This window comes from Sarcophilus harrisii, chromosome 4 (genome assembly GCF_902635505.1).
Source record: "Sarcophilus harrisii chromosome 4, mSarHar1.11, whole genome shotgun sequence".
NCBI lineage: Eukaryota > Metazoa > Chordata > Mammalia > Dasyuromorphia > Dasyuridae > Sarcophilus > Sarcophilus harrisii.
Window position 1 is genome coordinate 25,417,079 of NC_045429.1, and position 17,651 is coordinate 25,434,729.

Here is a 17,651-nt window from a genome sequence, read left to right on the forward strand (position 1 = left end):
AAAATTGAAATCAAGTGACTTCACCCCTGAGCCAACAGGTTGTCAGAGGCACCTCGGAAGTTCAGAATCCATGGGGATCTTTCCACGTCCACGTCCTAGAAAGCAGCAATGTGGAAGGCAGGAGGCAAGAGCGTCAGAGAGGCCTGGAAAGTCTAGAGAAGGAAGAGAGGTATCTAATAGAGATTTCTAACTTGGAACCTTAATTCCACCCTCCTTCCCACCCCCGTGATGAGAGTGGTAAGAGCTATCCCCGAGTATATGCCCAATTTTCCCATGATCCTTCTGTTAGGAAGAGTCGGCACTAGCTGGCTGTAGTGGACAGAAGGTGAATTTGATAGTAGAAAGCCTTGGTTCAGACCCCAGCTGTACCACTTCTCACCGGCATTACCTCACACTAGCCACTGCTCATCTCAGGACTTCACTTTTCTCATCAGCACAATTCAGGAGGTATCACTAAGGCAGCTCCAGAATTTGAATCCTAGGATCTGTGGGCATTCAGTCAGTAAGCTATGTTGATTAGAAAAACAAAGTCAATGAAGAGTACATTTGGCCCTGTGACGGCCTGTAGTTGAATGAGCAATCCACTGGGATGGTTCATCAGTTATGAATATGGAGGGGAGGGGGCAGGACAGATTGCATCTGGTGCCAAAATCCAGCCTTTGGCTACTAGTCCGTAAACATTTATTAAGCACCTACTTTGTGCCAGACTTTGTGCTAAGCACGAGGGATAGGAAAAGAGACAGAAGACAGACCCTGACCTCAAGGAGCTCACGCTCTAAGGGGAGAGACAACAAGCAAAAAAATGTGTACAAACAAGCTGTCTACAGGATAAAAAGAAAATAATTAAAAGTGGGAAGGCACTAGAATTAAGAGGAGTTGACAAAGGCTTCCTATGGAAGATAAGATTTTAGCTGGGACTTGAAGGAAGCCTGGAGCATTCATGACATGGAGAAAAGTGAGAGAAAGACCAGAGTCAGGAGATAGAATTGTGTTTGAGAAACTCCAGGAGACACATCCGGATCTCAGAATAATAAAAATGGCAAGTAGTCAGAAGTGCCACAGGAAAACATGGGGACTCTTACGGAGGAGTACAGTCCGTGGCTGGTTTTGACTAGGTCCTGACCCTCAATTTTGCATTGTCTTCCCCAAGAATGGGAAGAGCCTCCAGAAAAAAACCCTTATATATTGAGATTCTCTGTCATAAATTTACAAAGAGGACATGGACAAGAACCTTACTGACTGTGAAGGGAGAACACGTTGAGAAGGTTGTATGAACTTTGTGGGGGGAACAATAGGAACAGCCCCCTCCACAATCACAGAAACCTATTTGAGCCACTTTGCAAAGGTGGCCCAATGAGTCATGAGGCTAGAGCCCATAAGGCAGCTGATGTGGGATCAGGGAGCTTTGAGCACCAGTCCTTAACAGTCTCGCCCAGGAGACAAGCACCTATGTCAGGCTATACCAGACAGACACGAAGTAGTATCTGTGAAGCGTTGGGAAAAGGGGAAGGGTAGAGACTAGCGTTCGGAGAGTTTAAGAATGGCCTCATGTAGAAGGCGGCATTAGAGCTGATTCCCCCAAAGAAAATAGAGATTATAAAAACTGGGGGTGAGAAAGCAAAGTATGACAGAAGTGAAGATCAGCCAAGGTAAGCATGTGGAAATGGGAAATAAAATGTGAGGAACAGTTAGACTGGACTGTAGCGTGTGGCAAAGGGAGTCATGTCTAGGAAGGCTGCAGTGGTACAGGAGGGTGGATCCAGGTTGTGAAGGACTATATCCTTCAAGTTAGAGCTTCAGGTAGCAATTATTATTTGGAAGCTTCCTGTTTTAGCTAATGATGCTTAGCTCAGTTGTTTCGGTGCTGTTGAAGGAGCGTAAGTGCTATCAACACCCTGTCAATTTCACCTCCCTGGGACAGAACCCTAATCATCCCTCTCTAGGTCTAGCCCTTGCATCTTATCCAAACTGTGAACTTCCTGAGAAGGTCAGAACTTTGTCTTGACTAACTTAATTTCTCTGTATGCCCCATACTGTAGTTGGTAAAGTGAAAGGAAAGCCTGCTCTCTCCCAAAGTTCCTGGTTCACCCTGGGCACAGCTTTTGTGGTTAGGTAGCCAAATTCTACCTCTCAGTTCTATAGTTCTCATCCAGCAAGTAGCTTTCCGAGCCTGAATTTGCACTCAGGTCTACGAGATAGTGATGAGTTCCTACTTGCTTTTTTTTGTTGTTTGTTTTTTTTAAACTGTAATCAATGGTTATCATTAAAATTCAAAAATTGCCCAGTTCCAGCAAGGCAACTGATGCTATGGCCAAGTCACTTCTCAGAAGGGGGATGTGCAGCTTTTGGATAATTGGTCCTGACCTATGGGTCTTTTCCCCTCTTCCTCTACTAGGCCTCCAGACCATTATTAGCCACTTCTTTCATAACAGTGGGCTCTTTTTTTTTTTTTTTTTTTTTTTAAATTTGGTGACAAAACTGCTATTTAACCTTGCTACAAGAATGTGGCAGCAGGCTAGTCCAGGCAGGTTACCACGGGCACTTGGTAACTAACATTCTTAATAAGCTTGCTTCAACCTGCAGCAAATTAAAGCTTTGTGACTTTCTAGCGCACAAGTGATTAAAAAAAATGCCCCACTTGAATTATGGAGGAAAAAAATAGAATCTTTCTAATGAGAAGTGAAACTTTAGCCTTGAGATGTGTTAAGATTTCAGTCTGGTGCAGTCATTGGATGTAGTAGGATCCTGGCCCCAGAGCCAACGGGGACATCCCCATTGTCCAACAGTTTGTCCAGTGAGGTTGGAACCAGATGAAAATGTAATTGAGAAAGGGTTAACTAGATAAATAAAACTACAATAGAATACAGATGGTATCTGCATGTGATGTGCAGGAATCCACGGGTATTAATCAGCCTCTTTACTCTGGGAGTTCTCCTTACACTGCTGCTCTAGTCCCCACTCTTCCCTGGTACCCCTAGACTGAAGCTAAGGCTAGAGAGAGGGAGGAACTTGCTCCGGCCCGAGCCTTAGACATTTCCAAGAGATGTAGCCTTTAACGTTTCTCATTCATTCAGATAACAGTCATGGAGCCACATGGATATAGACTTTAGAATTGTTAAGGCCTGTTGAGAACTTCTAGATTTTAGCAGAATGGAAGTTTAGACTAGTTTACCCTTGCATCTGTATATCCACTGCCTGGTCCTTATAAAGACTTCTTCATGGATTGGTCTAGTCCAGTTCCATCACCTTAGAGAAATAAGGGAACAGACCAGAGTCCTGCAACTGCCACTTACCTTGCTGGGCCTGGAAGGCTCCAAGTCCAGAGCTCTTTGTGCTGCCTCCTGTAGATCTCAGTGGGCTACTGAGGCACTAGGCCCCCTCTTCTCACAGGTTAGCGGATTTGAAGAGAAAAGGCCTCACGGAATAAAACTGTGCTCAATGGGATTAGGAGGTGGCTGAGCCCTTTTTTTCTTTTTCCTACATGAGAGACGAGGAAACCAAGGCCCAAAGGAAATCCATATCTTTTCAGAGGTTGCCCAGGAAGTAGGGAGCCTGAGCCAGTACTTAATTTTTTTTCACTCAAGAAATTTTTATGCGACCCCTGGTGCACAGGTATACAAATCAAACATTTGCTGAAAATAAATCATAATTTTGAGACTCCTCCCCCCAATTCAGTTATATGACCACATATGGGGTTATAACACCATGGTTTAAGAAGCTTTGGTCTAGATGAAGTTTGAGCCAAGACTCCCTAACTCCAATGCAAGTTACCAGTCTGTTCTACAGATTCTTAAAAGTGAACTGGCCAGGCGGCTAGGTGGCACAATAGATAGAGCACCAGCCCTGAAGTCAGTAGGACTTGAGTTCAAATTTGGCCTTAGATACTTACTACTTCCTGGCTGTGTGACCCTGGGCAAGTCACTTAGTCCCAGCTGCCTCAGGGAAAACAAAGGAAGAAGTGATCTGGCCGAGGCAAGCTTTAGTTAGGCCAATTTCAGCCTGGCCTCTGCAGCCCCTCTGCTGGTCTGGTCCCTGCTGGGTGGGATTCCCAGAGCTGGGTAGATCACTATTAATAATGCCAGGGCTGAACTAAAGCTATTTTATCCACACGAGGCACTGTCAGGGTTAGAGATGTGACCCTCAGAGAGGGGAGAAGAAACTAAGAGAAGAGTTCAACTTCCCAGCTGCTTTGCTTGCTTCTCCCAACTGCTTGGTAGACCTGACAGCACTCTATGAATATAAGCTTTTGTAGCTGTAGCATTCTGTTAGGTCCTCCCAAGGCAGCGTAGACACTTGGAGATCTCTTCCTCCCTCTCCTGTCTTCTCTCCTCTTCTCTGTCCCTCTTGCCTTTTCTCTTTGTCTCCTTGTCCCTCTTCCTTTCCCCACATCTTTTTAAGAATTCAGAAAGTCAACTTTGAGGACATGTTGGGGATAACCGTAAGAACCTTCACATTTTCAGTTGAATCCAACAATTTTTATATTAAAGTACCTTGACCTGATAATTAGGGGGCAATGGGAAGTGGTACTGAGAATATTGTTGTTGTTGAATCATTTTTTAGTTGTGTGTGACCCCATTTGGCAGGTTACTGAAGAGATTTGCCGTTTCCTTAAGAGACCCACAAATGGTGATTTGATTAATACAGGCATGTAAAAAAAAGTATAAGCAAAGCACGCGCGTGTGCTCGCGCACACACACACACACACACACGTATGTATCTCTCAGTTAAGGAAAGAGAGCTTATTTTCTGCTGGAGTCATCCCAGGATGCTTCTGGGAGAAGCAAAGCACACCCCACGGGAGCCTACCCATCAAGAACATCTGGTGAAGAGGGAGGAGGTGGGTAGGATGCCTTGGCTGGAACTTAGGGCACATAGTGAGGATTAGATTTTTTTTTTAATGTTGAAGTATAGTCTGATAAGTCTTGAAACTTGAAAGGATTGTTTGATATTGTTTGAAGAAAGCAACTTTTATAAGCCCCTGGAGAGTCAAGCTTCAGAAATAACATTATGTTTTATTCATGATTATCAGCCATAGACACCCGGCTTGTAGCAGCACAGGATACATGCGTTGCCATCTGCACATTGTCCAAATATTATGTTTTGATTTGTTTTTTAAGTAAAGCAAATACTGTATATGCTGTTGTAAATTATGCAAAGAGAAATTCCCAGGGAAAAGGTTTGGAAACCCCAGAATAAAGGGCCTGGGGTCACTTCTGTGCTCCAGCCATTCTTGACCCTGTTAGTGGAAAACTCACTGAGCACCTAAGGAGCACAAGTTTGTATGTTTGACAACAATCAAATCAATACTGCTATTCCCAAGCAGGACTTCAGTCACTCTGTAGCCCTTTTGAACTTATTCCTAGACACTGGCTCCCCTGTGTTTGTTCTCCTAGGCACCCCTGCAGAATGTAAACTCCTTGAGGGCATAGGACCTTTGGTGCTGGGCCTGTGGCGAGCATTTAAGGAATGCTTTTTCATTTGTTCTTTCATGCCTTCGTTTTTTATGTTATTTGGTGCTTGTAATTTTAGTGTCTTGTGTTTCTTTTCTCAAAAAAATTATGTGCCCATGTACAGGTATAATACGTACCCATTATAGCAGCTAATGCAGTAGTAGTCAGTCAACAATCACTGATTAAGAACTTACATTGTTCCAAGTACTGTGCTAAGCACTGAGGATACAAAGAAAGGCAAAAATCAGCTCCTATTTGAAAGAGTCAGAGAATTAAAGGAAGAGCATTCCAGCAAAAAGATGGAAGATGATAGTTTGAGTGTAAGGAATCATATTTTAGATATTAATATCTTAGATATTACAGATCTTAGAGTGTATGGAGGGAAATACAATTTAAGAAATATGAAAAAGTTAGAGGGAAACAGGTTAGGGAAAGCTTTAAATCACCAAAAAGGACTTGGAATTTGGTCTTGAGAGTCACAGGGACCCAACCCATTAGAGTTTATGGAGTAGAGGATGACATGAGCAGACCTGCATTTCAGAAAAATCAACTTGGCATCAAAGGAGAGAATGAATTCGATTTGAAGTGGGGCAGGGAGAATAGTTAAGCAAGAGGTGATATAATAAGGGCCTGAATAAAGTTGATGATTGAGTGATTGGAGAAATCTGTGCAGGATATGTTAAATGTAAGATGTTCTTATCCCTGTCACACTGAAACAGAGTAGACACTTAATAAATGCTTTTTATTGATATCACAAGACTTAGTTATAAGGGATGACTGAGAGAAAGTTGTAGATGACACTGAGAGTTCAAACTTCAGTGACCAGAAGGATGGTAGTACTCTCCAAAGTTCAGAAAAGGTTTAGAAGAAAGAGGGAAGGGGTTGAAAAGCTGCATTTCAGGTACCTGGGGAACATCCAGTTCAAATGTCTAACCAGCAGTTAGATCAGGAGAGAAATCAGAATCAGATAAATATATCTCAGAATCATTAGCATGGAGTTGATCATTGAACCCATGGGAGATAATGAAATCACCCGGAGAGATCATAGAGGAAAAAGGAATTGGGGTGAGCCCATAGAGCCTTGGGGGACTGAAACAGAGAGCAGACATGACATAAAAGGTGATCCAACAGAAGAGACTGAGAGAAAATGGCTAGACATGTAGGAGAAGCCAGAGAGAGCACAGGTACCAAAACTCACAGAGAATAGTGTCCAGGAGGGAAAGGTCTGGTCAGCCAGGCCAGGGAAATGCAGAGAGAGCAGGAGTGATGAGGATTGAGAAGAGACCATTAGGTTAGCCAACGAACAAAGCGCTGGTTTACTTTGGAGACAGCAGTTTAAGTAATGGAGTCAGAAGATCTGCAAGAAGGTCAGGAGAGGAAGGAGGCCACAGTTACAGGTGACTTTCAAGGAGAGAGAAAGCAGAAGGAAACAGAGGGAACTATCCCTAGACAGTCAGAGAAAGAAAGTCATTCTGGAAGTATCCTGTAGGTTGGGAGAGACCGAAGATGGAAGAGAGTGGGTAACAGTGGGAGTGATCTGCTGGCTCCTCTACCTGGCAGAGATGGAAGCATCACTAGACACAGAGGAAAATCAGGTCCATGAGATCGGGTGTGTGGGTGATCTGTGCTGCAAGTGCCACAGGATGAGGGGTTCACAGAGCATCCAAAGAAAGGGAAGAGAGCAAAGATAGAAAAAAAGATCCTGGATCGTATACCGAGAACTTTCCCATTTATACAAATTCTCATAATTATCAACACAGTCCATGAGGTTATCATCCTTAATGAGGGTCTTAATAGGAAACAAAAATGCTTTTGCAACTGATGTCCCAAAGTGAGCCACGCCTTTACTTTTACACAGTTAATTGAAAGATAGAGGACAAGATCCCACTGGGCTTAGTTTTTTATTATTTTGTTAAAAGCATTTGATTTGATAAAACAAACATCACCTTAAAGCCTCCTTTTCAACAACATGTCACCTATCCAAACGTCTGAATCATTCAGGATTCCTTGAAAGATACCACAGAATGCATGAGTCGATGAATGAATGAAGTATCAGGATACTTTCTGTAAGAAAAACATTGTGCTGAGCTCTGGGGAGATCAAGAGAGAAGCAAGAGAGAGAGAGAGAGAGCCATAAGTTAATGACTCAGGCCTGAGTTGAGGAGAAAAAGTCCAGCTGTCACTACTGTGACAGAAGTCACTCGCATTAAGACGAAGGGGAAGAGGCATTAGTCCTGTAAAGGCTCTTTGTGGTGACTGACCCTGGATGTCCCCCAGGGCTCTGTCCTGGGCCCTTTTTTGTTTTCTGTCCATGTTATCTTCTCTTGGTGATGTCATCAGCTCCCATAGGTTTGTTTAATTATCTCTATGCAAATGATTCTTTCCAGACCTAATCTTTCTCCTGAAGTCTCCAGTATTGTATCACCGACTGTCTTCTGGGTGTCTTAAACTAAACATAACAAACCCAACCTGTCCAGACTAGAACTCGTTCTCTTTCCTTAAACCTTCTTTGGAGCTTCCCTTTGAACAGGTACCACAACTCTCCAGTCGGGCAGATGTGTAACCTCAGCACTGCTCTCAGGTAGGTCTTCCCTCACATTCACCCATATATCCAGCCTGTTGTCAGGTCTTATCCTTCCTACTATTACAACGTCTCTCATATACTGTAGCTGCCAGCCTGCCCCCGCCTCCCCCCAACCTGGGTTTTTACCAGGAACCTTCTGATTTGTCGCTTGTCTCAAGCATCTCTCCACTCTGATCTGTACTACTCTGCCAAAGTCATTTTCCTCTAATTCAACTTTAACCGTGTCATCCTCTCTACTTAATAACTGCCAGGGATTTCCTCTTCCCTCCCAGATCAGATGTTCCCTATTCTTTTTTGACTTTTAAATCCCTTCACAGACTTGCCCCTAATTATCTTTCTAGTCTCCTTACACTTTGTTCCCTTCCATGTCCTCTGTAACCCCTGGATACAAGCCACCTTGTTGGAGGCCTGAATAGGACCCTCCATCGCCAATCTCAGTGTCTTCTCATTGGCCGTGTGGCTGAAGTGCTCTCCTCCTTCACTTCTGACTTGCTTTCCTGACTTTCTTCAAGACTCAAATCCACTCTCCCCTCAAGGAGCTTATTTTCTAATGGGGAGAAAATCAGATTAAATCACTAGGTTTGATTTTGTTGTGGGACTCTTCCTGATCCGATTTGAGTTCTCTTGGTGAAGATTTCCATTTCCTTCTCCAACTCATATCACAGATGAGGACACTGAGGCAAAGAGGGTTTAAGTGATTTGCCTGATCACACAGCTACTAAGTGTCTGAGGCCTTATTTAAACTCCCATCTTTCTGATTCCACTGTGCCACTTAGCTGCCCAAATAACTAGGTAAGATAAATGCAGAGTAAATGAAGGCAAACTGAAAGGGGAAGGTCAGTGCAGACAGAGATTGATCAAATGGGTATAGTAGAATGTAAAAGAAAACCTTCAACTTGAGGATTTTCCTACTCTGTCCTTTACCCAACTAGTCAGTTCCTTGTGCTAATAGAGTTTCAATAGCTAAATAGCTAAAATAAACTGTGGTACATGGATGTAATAGAATAGTGCTATAAGAAATTAGAAATACAGAGGAGAATCAAAAGAACTACATGAACTGATACAAATGTAAGTAAGCAGAACTAAGAAAATCTTATATACAGCAACAATAGCAGTTTAAATGGAAATATACATATATAAATACATCAAATAAATATTGCAAAATCATAAAGTACAATCATGGCTCAAAGAGATACCAGAAAAACCCATCCTACCCCTTTGCAGAGATGTTTGGTCCACTAGTGTTGTATCTTCTATATATTTTCAGAATTTTTTTTGACGTATTGGTCTATGATGTTGAATTTTATTTTTCTTTCTTCCTTTCCATCCTCTTTTCTCTCTTCCCCTTCCTCCCTTCCTTTATTCTCTCTCCCTTCCTTCCTTCCTTTTTTTTCTTTAAAAAGTATTATTTGTTATAAGTCATTCATTCCTCAATTGATAAATGATCAAAGAATATGACCAATTTTCAGACAATGAAATTAAAGCCATTTCATTCATATGGAAATATGCTCTAAATCACTCTTGATTAGAGAAATACAAATTAAGACAACTCTGAGGTACTACTTCACACCTCTCAAATTGCCTAAGATAATTGGAAAAGATAATGATTAAATGCTGGAGGAAATGTGGGGAAACTGACAATAATGCATTGTTGGTGGAGTTGTGAACTGATCCAACCATTCTGGAGAGCACTTTGGAACTATGCCCAAAGGGTTACCAAACTGTGCATGACTTTTGATCTAGCAGTGTTTCTACTGGTTCTATATAGCCCAAAGAGATCATAAAAAAGGGAAAAGAACCTGTGTGTGCAAAAATTGTTTGGAGCAGCTCTTTTTTGTAGTAGCAAGGAACTAGAAACTGAGTGGATGCCCATCAGTTGGAGAATAGCTGAGTAAGGGATGGTATATGAATGTTATGGAATATTATTGTTTTATAAGAAACAACCAGCAGGAGAATTTCAGAGAAGCCTGGAGGGACTTACAGGAACTGATGCTGAGGGAAGTGAGCAGAACCAAGAGACCATTAAACACAGTAACAAGAAGATTATGTGATGATCAACAGTGATGGACTCGGCTCTTTTCAGCAATGAGGTGTGATTCAAGGCAATTCCAATAGACTTGTGATGGAAAGAGCCATCTGCATCCAGAGACAGGACTATGGGGTTTGCATATGGATCAAAGCATAATATTTTCATTTATTTTGTTGTTGTTGTTGTTGCTGCTGCTGCTTTTCATTTTCTTGTGTTTTTTTTTTTTCTTTCATTTTTTGATCTGAATTATGTTTAGAGGAATTGCACATGCTTAACCTGTATTGGATTGCTTGCTTTCTATGGAGGGAGGAGGGAGGAAGAAAAAAGTTGGAATACAAGGTTTTGCAAAAGTGAATGTTGAAAACTATTTTTGCATATTATTTGGTAAAATAAAAGGATATTAAAAATGGGAGGGAAAATACTATTTATTATGTGCATGACTTTTGGGGAACTAGAGGGATCCTAGGGGAAACTTTGCCTTTCAAGTTGATAAATTTTTGTCCTTATCTTTCCAAAAATCCTCAATAGGAAGCAAGCCTCTGGTTTACTTGCAAAGAATAACAGTAACTGTTGCTGTTCTTTTCCCCCACTGTCTTTCGAACTGGTAGTGTTCTTCCTCCAGTATTAACTTGTATTTAACTATTATATATATATATATATGTATAAATATAGTTCTCTTTATATTATGCTACATATACTTATTTATGTACTTGTCTCTACTGTTAGAATGTAAAATCCTTGCCAACAGGGATTGCTTCATTTATTGTATTTCCATATCTATCATGCAGTACTAGGCTTGGCACATAGTAAATGCTTAACTGCTTCTTGATAGGCTTATTGAATAATAAGAAGGATTTGGGGTTAAAATCAATGAATCATATTATCTTAGAATTTAACTTTCATGTTTGAAATATCTTCTCTCCCCATGTTGCTTATCAGATCCTTGTCAATTTTCTAAAGATCAACTCACCTGCCACCCCTTCTAAGAAGCCTTCCCTAATATCTCTGGGAATTCAGTTACTTTTGAACACTTGAATCACATAAAATATTTTCACTTTTTACTTCTGTTATATTTTTTATTTTTTTCCTTTTATACCTTAATTCCATTGGTATAGATTACTTTTAATATTTTAATATTTCAGATTACATGTAAAAACAATTTTTAACATTTGCTTTTTACAATTTTGAGTTCTAAATTCTTTCCCATGCTTCCTTCCCTTTCCACATGGAGAAGATAAACCATTTGATAAAGGTTTTACATGTGCAGCTATGCTAAATATATTTCTATCTTAGCAATGTTATAAAAGAGGGGCAGGTGCACACAAAACAAAAATAAATTAAAAAAAAATTATCTTTGATCTGCATTCAGATTCCATCAGTTCTTTCTCAGGAGATGGATAGCATTTTATTTCATAGGTCCTCCAGAATTGTCTTGAATCTTTTATTGCTGAGAATAGTTAAGTCATTCAGAGTTGATCACTGTACAGTCTTGCTGTTATTGTGTACACTGATCTCTTGGTTCTGCTCACTTCACTCTGTGTCAATTCATTTAAGTTTTTCCAGGTTTTTCTGAAAACATCCTGCTCATTGTTTCTTATAGGACAATAGTATTGTCACAACCATACACTACAATTTGTTCAGCCATTCCCCAACTGACAGGTATCCCTCAATTCCTAGTAATTGCTGTTACTAAAAGGGCTGCTAAAAATATTTTTGTACATATAAATCCTTTCTTTTTTTTCTTTTTTTATGTATCTCTTTGGAACACATAACTGCAAATTATATTACTGGTTCAAAGGGTATGCATAGATTTCTGCTTCTTTGGACATAATTCCATATTGCTCTCCAGAATGGGTGTATCAATTCACAGATCTTCCAACAATGCACTAGTGTTCCAATTTTGCCACATCCCCTTTATCATTTTCATTTTCTGTTACATTAACCAATGTGATAGGTATGAGATGATATCTCAGTGTTGTTTTAATTTACATTTATATAATCGCTAATGATTTAGAGAATTTTTTCATATGACTATAGATCACTTTGATTTTTTCATCTGAAAACTGCTTGTTCATATACTTTGACCATTTATTATATGCCATGACTTTTGGGGGAAATAGAGGGATCTACAACTACAAATTGTAGATTTTAGTTAATATAAAATAGTTTTATATATATATATATATATAATTATACAAATATATATTTATATATTACTTATATATTTTACATATATACATATCAATAATAATATAAAATAGTTAAAGGTAAATATGTGGATAGGTCTTAATGAGAAAATCCTTGCCAACATAGATCAGTATCTTCCTGTTGATTGTGTGTTCTAAAGAAATTAGGGGCCCCTGCTAAAGTCACATATAACCAACATGTATCAGAGCAGGACTTAAAGCCCAAACTACCTGAATCAGTCCTCTGTCCACAAGACTGGACTGCCTCTACTGGGCATGTCATTTATTATTTTAGATTATCATGATATGTTGTAATGTCTTATCCATCTAAGTTTGAAGAGGCCAGCATCATATCTAATACTGGACATACAATAGCTATTAACCTACCTGCTATTGCTTAGAAAAGATTTGTTTCAGTTGTTAAAAAGATTTTCTTGATCTTCCTTGCCCCCAATTCCTGTATCACCTCTCACCTGCACTATTGCAGTGATTTCCTCATTGGTTTTCCTTCTCAAGTTTCTTTCCTTTCCAGTCCATTCTCCACACAGCTGCCCAAGTGCCAAAAGGATATTCCTGATGTTCCTGATCTAAGCATGTCGCTTCCCTATCCAAAAAATTTTAGCACTCTCTCTCACTAGGATAAACCTGCTTTGGAATTGGAGTCTTTCATCCTCTGGCTTTCCATGGTCCTTGTCCCCTTTCATTTATTCTGTGTTCCAGGCAAAGTGGCTTCTTGCTGTTCTTTCCAAGTCCAATTGTATCCCCCCATCTCTGTGCTTCTGTGCTGGCTGGCTGCCGAGTTTTGTCTGCCTGACTTCCTCATCTTTGCTTTTTACAAGGCTCTGACTCCAGGGTCTCCTTCCTTGCCCCGCTAGTCTCCCCCCCTCCACCACCATCATACCCCTGCCCTCACTTTTACTTTGTTCATATGTTGAATTTGCCTGTGTGTCTGTGCTTTCCCTCTCATAGAGTGGATGCCTAACATAGTAAGTACCTGGCACAGGGTGGATCGTAGAGGGCTGAAACTCTGGAGAAGTCTACTTGAAACAAGGTGTTAACTCAGTGGAACTGATGAGAGATGATAGTTCTCTAGTTCCCGTATATATTTAGTACTTAGCATGGTGATGTAATGGCTCTCTAGTTCCCGTATATACTTAGTACTTAGCATGGTGATGTCATGGTTCTCTAGTTCACACATAATCAGGATGCTATAATGATATAGTTGTAATAGTTATATAAGAGCTAAGAAGGACCAGAAGAGAGACATTTTAGCTTTGACCATCCTCCTGGTGGCTCTCCTGCCTCCTGCACTCCTGCACTAAATCAAGGCCAATCCTCCAAAAAGCTAGCCCGACAGTGGACAATAAATATTTTTTAATGATTTGATCAATATTTCACATATATCAATTAGGTGTAACAGGAGGAGCACTTGATGGATGAGAAAGCTTGACTGTTTCCCAGGCTGAGTTTTTGTTTTGGTATCTTTAAAATGGAAATACTAATGTATACCCTGCCTCCCTCAAGGGACATTTCCAAAGCTAATTAGAGCATGGGTGTGAGAGAGCCTTAATAAACATAAAGCATCATTGAAATAGAAAATATTTCTCTCAACAAATGACAAGTCTTAAAAGTCTTCTCATTTCCTTCCTCTTTTAGTTACAATTATTAGGTGTTTTGCTGTTCAGTTTATAGCCAGTACTAGTGTTTGTTTGCCATTTCATTAATTTGGGGTTTAAACTTACCGTAACAATGAGACTATGACGCACCCAGCCTTCCCTTAGGAAGGTGTTAATGGATATTTTTGTTACTAGAGACCACAATCATACCAGCTACAGATTGTTGGGCCCCCAGGTGTACAGTTAGACAGATTCAGGTGGGCGGTAGCACAACTTCTAAATTACCGTATTAGAAGCCAAATGTAAACAGTCATAGAACAGAATGTCGCAGCCGGAAGGAATCTTGGAAGAGAGAGCATAGAATGTCAGACCTGGGAGGGACCTTAGAAAACAGAAACTCACTTTGTTTATGAGGAAACTGAGTTCCAGGGAAATCAGTTACTTTGTACAGGCTAATACCAGGAATTGGGGTAGATGCTATAACCAGAGCTTTTCCCACTAAGCCACGGGGGCTCTCCCTGAGGCCTTTGGAACAAGCTTGGAAATGCTTTTCTGCTTGCTTATAACGTTTTACTTCTGAGGATTTTTAGCTTCCAGATTAAGAGCCATTGCATCTTAGGATAAAGAGAAATTTGTCCCTCCATACTCTATCCTTGTCCAGCCTCATTTGAAAGATTGGATTCAGTTCTAGGGACACCATTTTAGGAGGGACATGAATGAACTGGAATCCATCCAGCAGAGCATCCCAGAGGGTGGCAGACTTCCAGTTCACTCCATATAAGAAATTACTTGAAGAAATTTGGGAGTGTATAGCAGAGAGAAAGAGAGACTGGAGGAATCTGATAGCTGTGTTCAAGTTTGGATGTGCTGTTATTTAATGGAGGGATTAAGCCTGTTCTGCTTGGTCTTTGAAGGTGGAACCAGGCGTAGTGAGAAAGTTGTAAAGAGGTTAATTTAACCTTGACATCTGGGGAAAATTTCCCAAATGAAAGATCTGGTTTGAGATCTTCAGGCAAAAGCTGCATGAGCATTCAACTACTTAGTCAACAAGCATTTATTAAGAGTTTACTCTTTGCTAAGCGTTTAGTACTTGCTAAGGACTAGAGCAAGGCAAAAAATTAGCCCCTTCTCTCAAGGAATTGATCGTCTAATGGGGGAGACAGTATGTCAACAGCTATGTACAAGTAAATATACGCATTTATGTCATACGTGTCATACATGACATGATGTGTAATAAATTGGGCATATAAGTGTATTGTGTGTATGTATTTATGATAAATTGGAGATGATCAACAGTGGGAAGACAGAAGAATTAAGATGGCTCAAGGAAGGCTTCTTGGAAAAGCTATAGCTATAGGGCTATAGCTGAGACTTGAAGAAAGCAGGGGAAGCCAGGAGACTGAGAAGAGGAAACAAAGCACACGGGACAGCCAGTGAAAAGGGAGAAGACATGGAGCAGCAGGCGTGAGAAGATGGGGCGGGGACTGAGGTTTTTGGATGCCTAGCAGGATTTTATCTTTGGTCCTACAGGGGCATCTAAGGGGCACCAGAGTGCAGGGAGTATTGGCTTGGAATCGGGAAGACTCCCCGAGTTCAGATCCAGCTTCTGGCACTGAGTAGCTGTGGGAATTTGGATAAGTCACTTCAATGGAGAGGGGGTGACTCGGTCAGATCTGAGGGGAAGCAGTGTGACAGCTACATGGAGGACGGGCTGCAGGTGGGCCAGGAGCAGCTGCCAGGAGTTTTGTCCCAAGGCCTCTCCCAGCTTTGACATCCTAACCAAAAAGACAAAATCCAGCAAACACCATCCTTGCCTTCACCGAGCTTCCAGTAGGATGGAGCAAGAAAGCCTGGTGATTACCCGGGGTGACAGTGTGGACAAAGAGAGGGCCTGGTCATGGACTGAGAGGGATCTGAGGAAGGATCTTTCCATGCAGGGTTGTGGGGGGAGAGAGAAGAGGTTCCAGGAAGCAGATGACCTGCGAGTTTGCCTTTGAAAGGAGGCACCTAGACAGAGATCGGGGATGGAATGAACAAAGAGTGAGAGGAAGTAGGGGTCAGGATCGCAGTAGAATGAAAGAAGCATGTCGGAGACAAACGATGAAGGAACCCAAATGCCGGCATCCGCAGTTTAAACTTAGATTGAGAAGCTGAGTGAACATAGACGTGACCTGATGATCCTTAGATTACTTTTGAACCATGCTAGAGAATATGTACTTGGAAACAGTCGATCTCAGAGGCAGAAAGACTGGCTAAAAGCTTATTTTTAGAGACTGGGAACATGCCAGGGCCTAAGCATGGTATTGACAATGTGCACATGGACTGAGAGATAATTTTACTTTAGTTCATTTAAACATATTAAATGACTAATATTAAAGTGATTAATAATTAAACAAATTAAATTACTTATTTAAAAAAAAAAAACTTCTTCTAGTGGTTCTGTGAATAATGGTTCATTATTTTGCTTGGTTATTGCCATATTAGCAAAGTGGGATTTGAAACCAAGGTCTCTGGCTTCAAGCTACTGTTGTGTTTACTGTATCTTGTTGCCTGTATGAGGCAATGGGTGGAAAATGACTGAAGCATTATGGGTGGCAATGGAGGTGGTGTTATTATAAGAACTTAGTGATTTAAGGGAAGAAGCAAAGAAGTGATTTTGAGAGCCTAAGGGCCGATTCCAATTCTTCTTGACTATGTAACTGAACAAATCATTTTACCTCTGACCCTTAATTTCCTCATCTTTAAAGTGGAGATAATAGTCTTGAATTATCTACTCCATATGATTATAATGTGAAAACTCTCTTTAAAGCCTATCATTGATATTTTTGTAAGTATGATGTAGTCTTATAAAGATGTAAATATAATAAGAGATATACGGTGGTTTAGTGGTTGGAGAGTTTTAAGGCCCATCTCTGACATACTGGCTAAGAAGGTAATGTTTAACTTGTAGTTCCTCAGGCTACTCTCTTAGGTTGGAAATCAAGTACTTGCCATGTAATAAATGCTTGATAAGTACTTTTAGGAAGGAAAAAAGAAACACTTATTATGTGTTCTTACTCTCTGTGCTAAATACTTACATACAAATAGAAAAAAAAATAAGACAGGTTCAAAATAGTCTAAAAAGGGAAGTTTTGCCCAGGGGAAGTATGATTTGGTCTGGAAATGGAGGGAATGGTAAATGGAGCCATAGGATAGATAATTCACTGGCAAATTCTTTACAGGTATGAAGAAGTGTATTTTACTCTTGTCCCAGGATTTGGAAGTGGAGGAAGGTGTTACATGGCACATTGATGACTTGAACAGCAGAGGTGTTAGGGATCTTGTTCTGGCTACTTATGAGAAACTCTGAGCAATGAGGAGTGCATGGAATCCCAGGAATAAAGATAGAGAGACATGGCATAAAAGGCTATCTATTCCATTTATTTTAAGCTCATTAGTTGATATCTTGTAGGCCCAGTCTAGTTGACCTTCATTCTTAGGATATATCTCCTGGTGAATTTTTTATATTAGAATGAAGTCCAAAACCTGGGTTCAGAATTCAGTTTTGTCCCTTGCTACCTTTGTGAATTGATGTAAGTCCATATACCTTTCTGAGAATCTTCTCCCTCCTCTGTAAAATACAATAGGAATCCTTGATGTCTGGACCTTCCAGGGAGTCTATGAGGAGATTGGGTCTGCCCTGTAAGACTTTGTTCCCCATGAAGCCATTTCTTTTCTTTATTTTTATTTTTTTAAACATTTCCCTATGAGTCATATTGGAAAAGAAAAAAATAATCAGAATAGAAG

At 40.6% G+C, this 17,651-nt stretch overlaps 1 protein-coding gene across 3 annotated transcripts in view; it reads left to right on the top strand.

The window, feature by feature from the left end:
- The window catches only part of FAF1 (Fas associated factor 1), a 385,064-nt gene that overhangs the window by 255,114 nt on the left and 112,299 nt on the right, over positions 1 to 17,651 (top strand). The window lies entirely within an intron of this gene.